Below are 14,489 nucleotides of genomic sequence, written 5' to 3'. Positions count from 1 at the left end.
GTGACTACTTGGGTTTTTTAAGTGTATTTATTTGAGAGAGAGAGCGAGAGAGAAAGAGAGAGAGAACACATGTAAGCAAGGGGGAAAGGGGCAGAGGGAGAGGGAGAGAGAACCCCAAGCAGGCTCCAAGCCACCAGCACACAACTTGACACAGAGCTCGATCTCATGAACCACGAGATCATGACCCCAGCAAAAATTGATAGTTGGATGCTTAACTGAACCACGCAGGTACCTCAGTACTTAAGAGTTTTTATGTTTAACTTACAGAAATAATATAATGAAACAATGAAATATCCCATTGCAATGAACTAATGAAATAATATGAATGTATAGTATTTTTGTTGCTCAGTTCAAATTTTAGAAATCCATGAAATACTGTTCTAAATTTTTTTGTCTTTAAAATTAAAATATATTCTTATTTATTTTAAAACTGAAAAACAAATCAATAAAATAATGATTATTACTAGTGTCACATAACTATCATTGAAAATACTTTTTCCATATAGAGGAAAAGATATAAAAATTACTTGCTTTGGTGTCAAATACACTAGGTATGCCAGTGAAGATGGGTAGATTAACTTCAGTTGAAAAGATGACACAGTACATCAAAAAGAGCAACTTTTATCTTCACAAAGGTGAAGAGAATTTTTTTTTCCACTACAGAGCATCTGAACCCTTTATTGGTACTAGGAAATACTGCATGGTATGAGAAGCATATACTCCATCCCACCTCCAAAACCACCCAAAGGTGGATATCTCCTTCTTCCAAGCCCTGGCAAGCAGCTGCTGCTGGCACATGATCTGCACTCAGTCAACCAGACATGCCTGCACATCACCTAAAGAGTAGACAAAGTGAAACATCCACTCCACTGGCTGCCGTGCTGGTGGAGGCATCAAGACGTGCGGTAGTGTTCATGGTCCTGCGGTCGGAGCGGCGTATCCTCCCCACACCCTTCCTGTAGTCTGATTCTGACTGTGGTTCTGGCTGCTCAGGCTGCTCCATCAGCTCCTGCTCATTCCCTGAACCTCGGTTCTAAGGCTGCCCTTTCACTTCATTTTTGTCTAAATCCAGACTCTCTTTCTATTATTTATAGTAGAGGATTTTGACAAATACATAAAAGATGAATAGAATATTGACCAGACTGGTATCTGCAGGTACTGGAGATGGAGAGAACAGCAAAAGTAAATGTACTGAAGAAGAAGAAAATCTTGTGGTTCGTAGCTGGTAATGGTCGTGTGAACAGAGTTCCCATGACCTGAGAACTGAACTCATGAAACAGGGGATGACGGGGGCACTCGAGTGGCTCAGTCAGTTAAGCATCCAACTCTTGATCTTGGCTCAGGTCATCATCTCACAGTTCATGAGTTCAAGCCCCACATAGGGGTCTGTGCTAATAGTGTAGAACTTGCTTGGGATTCTTTCTCCCTGCCTCTCTCTCTCTGGCCCTCTTCAGCTCTCAATAGCCCTCTCTCTCTCTCTCAAAATAAATAAACATTTAAAAAAAAAGAAGGGATTATGAAATAAGAAATGTGTCTGAGATCAAGCTACCATAACAAACTACCACAGGCTAGATGGCTTCAACAACAGGGATTTATTTTCCCACAGCGCTGGGGGCAAGGGGTCTGAGATCAGGGGCAAACATGGCCAGGTTCTGGTGACAGACTATTCCTGCTTTACGGACAGTTGCCTTCTTGCTGTGTCTTTATGTGGCTGGAAGAAATAGAGATCATGCTCTCTGCTATCTTTTCTTATAAAGGCATTAATCCTATCATAAGGACCTCACCCTTATTACCTCATAGACACCTAATTACTTCCCAAAGACTCTATTCCCAAATACCATCAATTGGAGGTTAGGGCTTCAACATATGAAGTTGGTGGGTGGGTGATTAAGAAGTGGGGCAAGAAACACAATTCAGTACATAGCATAAGAAAAGACAAATTTTAGCCAAGACCAAGAGGGCCTCATTTGCCACATGCAGGAGTGTGACCCTTGAAGGACTGATGACAGCAGGCTATAGAAAGCTATTATGCAAAGAGTGATTTACTTAACACTCATGCTTTAGGAGTGTTAACTCCAGGGGCAGAGTGTAGTATGGACAGATGAGAGAAGGATTTTCTCAGGAATCCAATCTGGGAGGCTCCTGCAATAGTCAAGGCAAGTGTCACAAAAGAGCCAAGTTCAAACAGTAAGAGTATGGGGGGGGCAGGGTGGAGAAGAGTCTGGATTTGAGACATATTGTAAATGTGGGACCAACAGAATTAATCAGGCATCTGGATGTGGGGGTGTAGAAGTGGGAGAGGTTGAGGGTGACTCAGAGATTTCAGGCTTGGGTAACTGGGAAGGTAGGAATGCCAATAATCAATTCAGAAGAAACAAAAGCAGTAGCTCATTTGGAACAATTGCAAGATCATGATTTTGGTTTCTGAAACGTTGAATGTAAAGAGCGGATGGAACACCACACATAGCTGTTTGAGCTAGGAATAGTCTAGAGTTCAGGAGAGAGGTTAAGACCAGTGAAGGAGTCTGGGGTTCACCTGAAGACATGGAGGGATTAATGAGTGAGATCACCCCTGGGGAGGATAACAGAGGGAAGAAAAGGTGAAGAACAGAGATGTGGTAAATACTGGTAGATGGTTTTCTGACACTGCAATAACGCACTTAATGAGGGAAGAAGCAAATTGGGACATAATGTTCTCAAAGTCTTACAAAGAGAAAATTTGGGGTAGGAGGAGGTGAGCAAGAGTCCCAATGCTGTTGAGACAGTTGGCGAGACAAGGCTCTGAAGAGGCTTTTGGTAAGATCGCTGTGGATGAAGTCTAAGGAGCAGTATTGTTAGAGTGTATGTGGCAGCGGGTGGAGGGATGGCGGGGGAACAAAACCCACATTGTAACTGCTTGAGAAGAGGAAGAAATATAAACTAATCTTTCTAGAAGTTCCTTTCAGAGATGGAATGGTAGCTCAAATTAATGGAAGGCTTCTGTGTGATTGTTGGTTTTGTTCTTTGATGGTGGAAATTTTAGGAAGTCTAAGTAAGTCGTATTTCCCTACTTTGTATATACACTAATAGCACACATCCTTATGTATAAAAAGATGCCTGGTTCATATATTTGACAAAGGAGAGAAAGCAATACATATATGTATGTAAAGTGCTTAGCACAGTAAGCACTCAGTAATAATAGTCATTATTTTTATATTCTAAATTTCTATATTATTATAGAGAGATTTCTCCTTGCTATTTGAAATACTTTGTTCCCACTCCAAGGTTTAAATGGCATAAATAAACAAAATGCTCAAAGCAGACTGTGTTCACAGGAGAAGGTAACTTCTTTTGTACAACAGTGGAAAAGGTGCCAAGAAATCTCCTTGATTTAAACTATATCTTCAATTTAGGGGGTGGGGAGCTGATGACTGAAATTACAGTGCCATAATTTTTTCCCTATATGTTAAAGCACTCAAAATATTTTTGGCACAGAGAAAATCACAGAAGATAATACATCACAGTAGTAACCCCTTGCTGTGCATTAGCTTATTAGATCCTCTCTGAGAACTAGATGAAGGCAGTGTGGCAAGCCACAGAGGTTAAGTTGCTCTCCTCTCCCTTCAGGAAAGAGCCAGTCATTCTGCTGTAGAGAGAGCTGTGAGCTGAGAGTGTCCACCTACAGTCCACAGTGTTTGAGCAGAGGCCACAATCATTCTGGCCAGCCCCCAACCAGTGATTGAGCATGGCAGAGGTACTAAGGTTTGGCCATTCATGCCCAGTGTGAGGCTCTTCCAATGAACAACCTCTGGCCAAGATTGGTTGAGACTTTGCCAGATATGCACCACAGTCTGAGAGTCTGCCTAAGATTGGTTGAGACTTTGCCAGATGTGCACCACAGTCTGAGAGTCTGCCTATCCAATCTCACTTCTGCCTTTTATCTTTTACAAGTATTACCTCCCTCCAAGCCTTCAATAAGTCGCAGCTTTCTAATTTTATTTCTAATACTCCTCCTAGTTATATCTCAGCTTTCTGGTTCTTGGAGGATTCTAAGAATTGGAATGATCTAAGAAAACAGGTAGTAAAATAGGGTTTAGGAGCATATCCTTGTTGGGAAAGAGGACCCCATTCTATGCAGTACATGGAGGCACAGACAGTCCACTAGGTAACAATCCAATTGCTAAAAGCCACCAATAGTGACTTGGGAGAATGTTCTCATGGGGACAGTGTAATCAACCTCACAGGGTCTAAACTTTCCTGATTTTAGCCCTGGAAGGATGAAGTCTGATGGTTGGCCACCCTAGAAATGACTTAACCAGGCCAATGACACAGGAAGCTGAGAAGTCCATGGAAACCATGCCTAGAGGGATAATGAAATTGGCTGACTCTTATTAAGTTGTGCTGGTACCCTACAGAAGGAAAATAAAAGGCTGAGGATAGTTAACAAACAAATGAAAACTGAGTGTGATGGCCAGAGTACTTCTTTGGGAACTTACCAAAAAAAGCCCTTGTTTCTGGAGTGTCAGAGTAAGAAAGGCTGAAATCCAAACTTATCACTTACTAGCTAAGAGTCAAGGGACCTTCAAATATCACTGAATGCTCAGCTAAGGCAGGTCCTTCATTCCAAGGTCAAGACCCTAGTTAGAAAAATCTAAGACCTTGACATAGGGATGGAGAGTGGATGTACTCAGAGAGTACATCTGAGTGGATGTACATGAAGATTTTGGTTCATCAGATTCCCCAAAACCCTTGGAGTCTTCAGATGTGACTCCCACACCTACCTGTTCATGGCTAGCACTCCCCCAGCCCCACCCATACCAGGGACATTCGAGTGAAGGAGTGAGAAGCCTCTTTCCCCCAGTGCAATAGGGATCCTCTCAAAATCTGCTCCCACCTCTTCTCCTGGCTGCCAGGCCAACAACTAGGGCTTAGTTGCTAGGGTGTGACTAATGGGATAAGGAAGGAAAGGGACTGCTGTAAGAATTAGCCAGTGCACACCAGCTGGAGCCAAGGGAGACCCTATGTGGCTGGATTTTGAGGGTACTTCATCAAGGAGGCTGAAACAGAAACAGGATAAGGGAGAGTTTGTTGACATGAGGACACTCTCCCTGGGGATCTGAGATTTAACACTCTTGCAAGGCCCCTGGGGAACAGTTAAAAACTCCCTGCTAGGCAGGCTCCTAAAGCCTGGAGAAAGTGATTACTTTTTTTCCATGAAGATGACATGCCTGAATAGCTTTGGCAGACGGTGGAAGAAAGAATGAAAAGGCTCTGAGAACTGCATTGCTGGAATGGACATATAATATGAGCTCAAGGACCCACCAGAGGATGATGTACCGTGGGCGGGCCTCACGGATCTAACATTCATTGAGGCACGAGAAATGTGCTAGCGAGAACGGAGTAGCGGGGTGCGGAAGTTGAGGAGTGCCTCTCCTCTGCAAGACAGGGTCATTGGTAGGGGAGGTTACCATAGAGCTGGGTCCTTTATATCCACGCAGACCACGGAAAGCCTAAAGAAACAGAAGCCAGTAGCCAGTCCTTAAGCATAGAAGCAGGGAAGAGGGTTAGGGTGTGTGTGTCTCAATTATCATAACAATGCAGAAGGCCTGAGTGACAGCCAAGGTGACTTGACCTGTAGAAAGTTCTGGAGATGCTTTATAGAACAAAGCGCCCCCTAGAGGCAAAATAGATGAGGAGCCCAGAAGAATACTTAATACATACCCACAAGATAACAAGAATGCAAAGCTGAAAGTGGATGCCCCAATAATAAGTTTCAATCCTTTGTGCAGTTACCAAACCGGAAGGAAACTCACCAACTAGAGAGGCAGTAGGTCCCCAGAGGGAAGGGCCCTACAACACTACAGAAAGTATATATTGTCATGATTTTCCCAGTCTTTCCCCTAAAGGATCTATGACCATTTATTCAGGTGACTACATACTCGGGGGAAGAGATTATCCAGGTATTTTGAAGACTGTTGAACACAAAGTCTAAGGGGACCCTGGTTACCTGGAGACCTGAATTAGCAACATCATGGCCCCCTGCTTTAGGGTCCCATGCGGACTAAGTAGTAAGTGAGCCTGGGTCCAAGTCTACTAGGTCTGTGAACATATCCAGTGGTTGTTTTCCCCCTTGGTGGGTAGAGTATTGGAGGAATCTAATAGGAAGCTTATGAAACTATACCCCTACTCCTGCCAAGATAGTAAGTCAAAAACAACACTGCATTAACGGAGGGGGGATGGTGAAGATTTATCCACCTCATAGGATCTCAAGAATGTAGGGGTGGTGGTTCTTATCATATATCCATTTAATTAACCAGGCTGGACAAATCCTGGAGAACACAGTCTCCTGAACCTTCAGCCAAGTAGTAGTGAGCATGGATTTGTCAAATGCATTCTTTTCTATCTTGTTCAAAGAAAGAGGATGAGAGAGTTCACACTCACATGGAACAGGCAAAGTCTTACATCAGAGTTTACATCAGTCCTATGCATGAACTCTCCTGCTCTTTGCCAGATCACAGTCTGAAGAGACCATCATATTGATCCTTTGCATCAAAGATATCGTGGTGGTCAAGCAAGATAAAAGATGGTCAGCACACCAGAGGTCTTAGAAAGATACATGCACTCCAGATCTTGGGAGAGACGCCCTATAAGATTCAGGGGCCTGGGACATCAATAAAGTTTTTTAGGGATCCATTGGCCAGGGGTATGCAAAACATCCCCTCCGATTATTGCATCTTGTACCACTACCACAAAAAAGAAGCACTACACCCTCAGATCACTGTGTGTTCTTGGGGAAACACATCTCATACTTATGAATATTGTTCTGGCCTATATACCAGGTGTCATGAAAAGCTGCCAGCTCTAAGTGGGGCCTGCAGCAGAAAAGGCTCCACAAGTATGGCTGTGGGGCAAGCAGCCCTGCTACTTGGGCCACAGAATCCACAGGCCCTGTGGTGCCTGAGACGTTGCAGTAGAGAGCACATAGTCCGGAGCTGTGAGAAGCAGTGTGTTGGCTTCTGAAGCTCAGGAGCAAGGCTGTGCCTTCTGCAGCAAAGCTTGATGTACCTTGTGGAAAATGTGCTTGATCATGTTATTGGGCATGAAAGAGATGGAATGTTTGACCACATATGTAGAGCTCCCCATTGTTAAACTGGGTTCTGTTGGACCCGGTCAAAGTGACGGTGCCAACAACCTTTCTAATTCATATCGTGCAACGTTCAATGAAAATCAATGGACTAGTGGTGCCTGTGTGGCTCAATCGGTTGAGCGTCCAACTCTTGATTTTCACTCTGGTCGTGATCTCGTGGTTTGTGAGATTGAGCTCCACATCAGACTCTGTGCTGACAGCATGGAGCCTGCTTAGGATTCTCTCTCCCTCTCTCTCTGCCCCTCCCTTGCTCATGCTCTCTCTCACTCTCTCTCTCAAAATAAATAAATAAACACTTTAAAAAATCAATTGACGAGTTTTCTTCATGACTGGGCATGTGGCTGCTTCCTTTTCACTGGGGGGCATGCCAGTAAGTAGTGTGATATAAGAGACCAAATACTGGCTTTGGAGTTAACACTGGCCTGTGTTATATTTTCAGTTCTAACAAATACTAGCCTTGGGGAAGTTAATTAGCCTTCTGTACCTTCAGTTTTGTTACCTGTATAATGAAAACGGCCACACTTTCATTCCAGCCATTGTGAAGATTAAGGCCTATATAAAAAAAGTACTTAGGATGAGGCAAGACTATTACTTTCTCATAATGGAAGCTGGAGGACTGAGGGCTAAAATCTAGGAGCAGGACACAATACTAAACTCGGGCCCAGGGATTTGGCTAAGTTTAGCCAAAGCATTGAAGTAATCTGGTGATGGTGTATAAACTGCAGGAGCACTGGCTGTGGGTATAGGTCTGGCTTGCCCATTACTGTACTCTACGAGACAATGCTTAGCGATTCCCAGCTACTCAAATCTCTACTCACTCTGCCAAGCTCAGGCTGATGGTAGCTCATGGCACCCAAGCTCATTCCATTTCTCAGAAACTAGTAATTTCATTTCATTTCACTTCATTTCGTCTGACTTTGGTCTCATTAGCACTCGGCTCTCAATCTTAAGGGAACCAGCTGAATTCAAATCCTTATTTCATGTCTGAGATTCTTTGACAATCTCCTTATAAAATTCCCTTTACTTTTAGTTTCTTTCCTTTTTAATTCCCTCTTTACACTCTATCAGACCATTTTAAACTTCAGAAGAAGTTGATATCAATATGTTAAGGCTTAATGCATTATAGGTATTCCATATATATTGATGGAACTGAATTAAATAAAATCATTCTGAGGCACTGATATAATGTCAGTTTTCAACCCTGTCTTACTCATTAACACAAATGTGAAGCCTCAGGTTGGTTTACAGTGACTTTCTGATTTATTTCGTCATGCTAATCCTTAAATCTCATATATACTCCCCATCTGAGGCTTCCCCTCACTAGTTCCTAATTGTATCTGCTGCTTCTTCCCTGCTGTCTTCGCTTTCCTCATTCCCTTCTCTGGAATGCTTCTTCTTAAGCTATTCAAATAATACTCCTCATCAAGACCCAGGCCAAGTACCACTTCCTGCTCAAGTACTCCCCCATGGGGCTTGTCCATGGTGATCTTTTCCCTCCTGGATACTGAATGGCTCTCACTGTCATCACCACATATACTAACAATCATTTTCCATCTAGACCTTTATTATGCGCTATGTCTAGAGCAAACTTATCCAGTAGTCACGGTACTTAGAGCCCAGATACTTCTAGGGACCAATAAAACTGTTTTAATTTCCTTTAAAGTCAGAAGGAAAAGTGAAGATTTGAGTGGAGAAAAATTTAGTATATATTATTTATTAATTTATTTTTATAGCAATGAGGTTTTAAAATATATACATATTTTTAATGGCAGAAGAAGTCCTGAAAACAAGTGCCTAGGGCCTACAAGTCATAATGCAGGCCTGACTATGCCTATATTGTCCTATACGAGTAAGTCCTGTTTTCCTAAATAGGATGTGCAAGCACTGCCAGAAATCCCGAAACTAGAGTTGGCGAACACCTAATAAACCCCAGATATATTAATGGAATTCTATGACATACTTTTCAGGATTTCCAAGAGCTTAATAGAATAGTATATTTACCCACAAGAAGCCCATACACACTAACTAAAATGTCAGTACTCTTTACTTTTGGTCGGAACTGTATTAAGTCAGTTGGCAGCACTGGTGACCTCATGCTGCTTAGTGCTTCTGATACATTGTGGAAGACACAGGAATTTCTGGGATGTGACTGGGGAAGCAGACACCATTATAAAGCAATGGGCCAATCACAGAATACCCAGTTCTAGTGGCACTTACACAGATAAAACTAAGGTAAAGGTACAGAGTATCCATGTGTCATTAATCATTTACTGCTTATTATTTAATAGCTGTATGGTTGCAATTTTAATAATTGTATGTGTACCATTTCAAAACAGCATTATTATATTTTTTTATTATGAGCCACTGTTTAATATCTAGGCCTAGGCACACGTGGTGTCTGACTTTGGCTCAGGTCATGATCTCATGGTTGGTGAGTTCAAGCCCTGCACCCAGCTCTGTGCTGACAGCTCATAACCTGGAGATTGCTTTGGATTCTGTGTCTCCCTCTATCTCTACCCCTCTTCTGCTCACACCATCTCCCTCTTTTTCTCTCAAAAACAAACATTAAAAAAATTTTTTACTTTTTAAATTTTTTTTTTAAATTTCTTAGAGAGAGAGAGACAGCGTGAGCAGGGGAGATTTAGAGAGAGAGGGAGACACAGAATCTGAAACAGGCTCCAGGCTCTGAGCTGGCTGTCAGCACAGAGTCCGATGCGGGGCTCGAACCCACAAACCGTGAGATCATGACCTGAGCCGAAGTCGGACACCTAACCGACTGAGCCACACAGGCGCCCCTAAATATATTTTTTAAATAATATCTGGGCCTAAGTTGAGATGGGAAAGCATCATATTAGATAGAAGATTTAGAAATATAAAGTTCGTGGAGGAGTGTGGGAGAAGAGGGTAAATTATAAAAGGGGTCCATGGTAATGACCCCACTGGAACTAAACAGGTACTTTGCAGATGTCTTTAGTAACCTCCTTACCCCCATGACACTTAGCTGAAGGCTGACAGGGAAAAAAAATGCCAATCGACTCATAATAGCGGTCACAGCAACAGGAATCACAGTAATAGTACATACTGCAGTCACATTATGAGCGAGTCCTCGATAAATACCTTTTGATATATTATCTAGTAGACACAAATTTGCTCATTTGAAATCTAGAGCACAGGGAACTTACACATTTCAGTGTTAAATTACTTCTGAGCAGGGAAGATTTAGAGGAATGGCTTTCTGATAGCAGCCAGATCTCATCAGTCACTGAAGACAAACACATGAAGGTAGCCCAGAACTTTTCTTTTACCCACTTTGATGTTTCCCCTCCAAACACAGTCCCTGACCAGTCTCATGAAATCAAATGCTACAGACAAACTGCCATGCATCCCTCAAATTCCTGTGCCCCCGCATGAAGACCTGTATATGCCCCTACATAGCTTAGGTAAAACAGTACTACAAGAGGGGCAAACAGATCTACGTGGGTTGTTTTTATTGTACCCTTGTCTTGGCAGCCTGTGGCAGCCCGTGGGTACATGGGACCTTGTGAGATTATTATAAAAGATGGCAGTGTGGGCAGCAAGAGCAGATAGATGCCGAGCTCTGGACACCAACAAGGTGGAGGGTAATGATATTTCAGAGCTTTCTGCTAATATCCGGGAAAAGACTGCAGTGAACTGTTTAATATCCACAAACTACTCCTTTCTTAGTACATCAATTTCTTTACAATCTGATTCTATTTCACCTCTTATTTATAGGTGGAGCCTGTTTCTCTGCTGCCATCAATCTGTGCTGCCCTTGTGGATTTGCTTGGACCAACAGAGCCCAGAGTTGGGGATGGTGGACAAGTTTTGGAGCCGAAGCTTCAGATGCCCTGTAGCCCAGGTCCCTGCTCTCTTGGAAGGCTGCTCTCAGATGCTCTCGGGGAAGTCTCTTGAGAATGAGAGAGGCCCAGCTACTGAGCTGTCCCCACCCCTTAGCTGAACACAACACATGAGAGAAGCAAGGTTCAATGACCAGTAAAACCACAGGTCATCCCACAGAATCCTGAGGATAGCAAATTCTTGTTTGAGGTATAGGGTGGTTTGGTCACAGCCAAAAATAGTAACAGGCCAACAAGTGTAGCTGACCCCTTCCTTCCTTCCTCTCTCTTTCCTTCTTCTCCCTTTCCTTTTTCCCTTCTTTCCTTTTTCCCTTCCTTCCTCCCTTCTTCCCTATCTCCCTTCTTCCCTCCATCCCTCTTCTTTCTCTTTTTCTCTCTTCCATTCTGATGTTCAGAAAATCAATCTAAGGTCAGAATTGGAAGTCACCTAAAGAGATCATTTTATGTCTTCCTGTCACTGGTTTATGAGGTTAACTGGAAAGTCATGAAACACTATTTCTCATTCTCAACTTGGAAGTTCATTTTACTTTAATTAGAAAAACTGCTCGCTTTATATGAAATGAATAACACAAAGCTAAATTTAAATATTATTCTAATATGACTTAACACTGAATTATAAATTTAATGGTGAGGGTTAAATAACCTTCAGAATGTTTTCCTGGGAAACCGACAACATTCGCAAAAATAGGCATAGGGATTTTTTTCCCCCTGAAAGTTCTCAGTAAAGCAAAAGAGAACAACTCTGTTATCAAATTATCCCCAAAGCCTTAATTAAAGTCAAATGCTAAGGGAGACTTCAAGTTCCTTAATTTTACTTACTAATCCACAAAAAGAAATGTCAGAAAACTATTTCTCAGTTCTTATTCGCATACTTCATAATAAGGCTTATTTGTTTTTATTATGTATGTACATATGTTTATTACACCTACACAACATTAAACAAACATATACCTAAATACAACAATAAGCTGTTTCCACAGAAAATACTGATTATATGGCTATTTTCTCCTACATACCTACTCATCAGAATTCTGGCAAGCATTTCACGAGACTGTATTAGCTTGAAATACCCTGACGCTTCTATTATAAAGTTTTCCCAAGGTGCCTCTAGTGAAACTGGGGAGAAATATATATGTATATGGGATCCAATATAACAGCAAAACCTGACTGTAATGCCTACATTTGCAGCAGGAGTTATATTCAGAGTTGCCATAGCAGCCACCCACACTCGCACACTCACAAAGGGTGTAGGGAAGACAGAAATGCTGTTAGCAGAGAACAGAATCTATTGTTAAAAATACAGAGGTACCCTTCAATGTAATTACAAGTAGGAATCCTGACTTTCAGTCTGAACCACGCTTTAATGTTAGAAGACCTTAGAGGGTTGCAGTGTTATTAAATGTTTTTTCTCTAAACATATCTTCCATCTGAACCCTACACCATAACCTTATGGATGCTGAGATCATGTGGCAGCAGGAGGAAATTCAGGTGACCAAGCACATGTTAGGGCTAATATGACTCAATGATTCCTTCTCTGGAATATTTGGAATCATTGTAGCCAGGAAATTGTGTGGTTCTATGGATCTGGACGAGTTATTTCACTGTCCGAGTGTCCTCATCTATAAAATGGGCATAATAATACTACATACTTCAAGGAGTTTTTATGAGGATTCAAAAAATTAGTATCAATAATCAATTAACACATGAATAGTAATTACAATCAATAAAGAATAAATTTTAAGACATCAATAAGAATTAGTAATATATATTAAATGAATTAGTAAAAGTGGAAGCACTTGGTGCTCGACACATAGTAAATTCTCAATGAATATTTGCTATTATAATAATTATTACATAATATATAGATAATTATGTATCCATTATATATATATAAGAAGTTGTTAAAATACGTGCCATCTCACTAGAGGCAAGGTAAGATATTAAGATTTCGCCAGTACTTTAAAAGATAATGCCTTGTCCTAAAGCAATGCCTTTGAAAACACAATTTTGGCAAAATGAAAAGATCAAGTATTTATAAACTAGCACATTCTCATCATTGGCAAGCCCTGGTTATACAGCAAAATCTATCATCTATTAAGTGCTAAAATAATCATGTAACAGGATTTGGGTCCAGAGAGTATTCTAGAATTTGTCCCAAATCACTTGTTTGATCACATATGTATATGCAGTAACATTTACAGTTCATACTCAGATACAAATATCAGCATCAGATTTAGATGTGATGACAATGAATGAAAAGTATTTTCTGACTTCTGATTCACTCAAGTTTTAAATATGCATTTTAAGGTTGAATGCTTCATGTTCTAAGAGAGGTGGAACACATTGTCAAGCAGGTTAGTGAATAGGAAAGAATATGTATGGATTAACAGATTTTATATCAAGTCTATAAGTACCTGAGAATGGGAAGCAGAAAGTAAAGCTGATGGAATAAAGAAATGAGGGGAAATTAAAGGAATGGAGTTGGGAGCATACGGAGAGGGGGAAAAGGGAGTTGTAACTGACAAACTGTGCAGAAGTCAAAAGACAGTGGAAGAGAAAATGGATAGGATGGGATTTGATCTTTAACTCTATAAAACCCTTTCTGATGGGATTTTTTTTAAAGTCCAGACTGTGACGGATAGAACTATCTTGGTTTGAAAACTATAGAAATGTTAAAATACATACACTCATGGCCTCCATAATTACCCTGTCACTGTGAATGTTACATACAATATTAAATTTCCCCTCCTAAATTGTTGCTTATTTAGTAATTTTATTTCCTATCTCAAGTAGAGGTGTCATAAGGTATTTTACTGCTTTGCTCTCTGTTTTTAGAGATAAGCAGATATGACTGCATTAAGAATATCAGAAATATTTCCATAATCAAATACCTATTTGAGGGTAAAAAGAATTCTGAGTTCTTTCAAGTCATTAGCAATGATCAAATTTGGTTTCAAATTTGGTTTGAGATCTCTTGTCAATGAGCTAAAATCAGAAAAAAGTAGCTATGGGTACCACTGGAAAGGAGAACCCCCAAAGACATTTAAATTCTCTGAACTTTTTTTTTTTACAGTAGCCACGGGAAAGCCTACGGAGCACACTTTCTGGAGTCCAGCTCCGTAGCTACAAGGCAGACCCTGGTAATAGAGGGAAAGGCCGATGGCAGCAATGCAGGGGCCAAGAGCTACCTGTCAAGGCTCGCCTTGTCTCAGTAATGCACTTGACCATGACCACTTACTTCCACCTAGAGGTCCTGGATACCTGAACCAGGGGCCTGGTTCTCACCACTAAAATGAGGGCAAAGAGTCAAGAATAAAGGGAAAAAATTTATAAGGACATTTTGGCTAGTTCTGTGAGAAAATATTAAAACACTGTTTAAGATATTATGATGACATAATTACCTTTAATGAAACAAACAAAAGTCTTCTAAAAAAAGAGTGTCCCCTGTCCACCTCCACCAGAGAATATTAGAGCTTGAGCAGGCA

General features: G+C 41.2%; 1 protein-coding gene across 2 annotated transcripts in view; it reads right to left on the bottom strand.

The window, feature by feature from the left end:
- PLPPR5 (phospholipid phosphatase related 5) overlaps positions 1–14,489 on the bottom strand; it is a 125,967-nt gene that overhangs the window by 65,185 nt on the left and 46,293 nt on the right. The gene's annotated exons all lie outside the window — the stretch shown is intronic.

Source organism: Hyaena hyaena, unplaced genomic scaffold (assembly GCF_003009895.1).
Source record: "Hyaena hyaena isolate Hyena2069 unplaced genomic scaffold, ASM300989v1 scaffold_32, whole genome shotgun sequence".
NCBI lineage: Eukaryota > Metazoa > Chordata > Mammalia > Carnivora > Hyaenidae > Hyaena > Hyaena hyaena.
The sequence above is the reverse complement of the archived record's forward strand: the minus strand, read 5'-3'. Positions and strand labels throughout refer to the sequence as shown.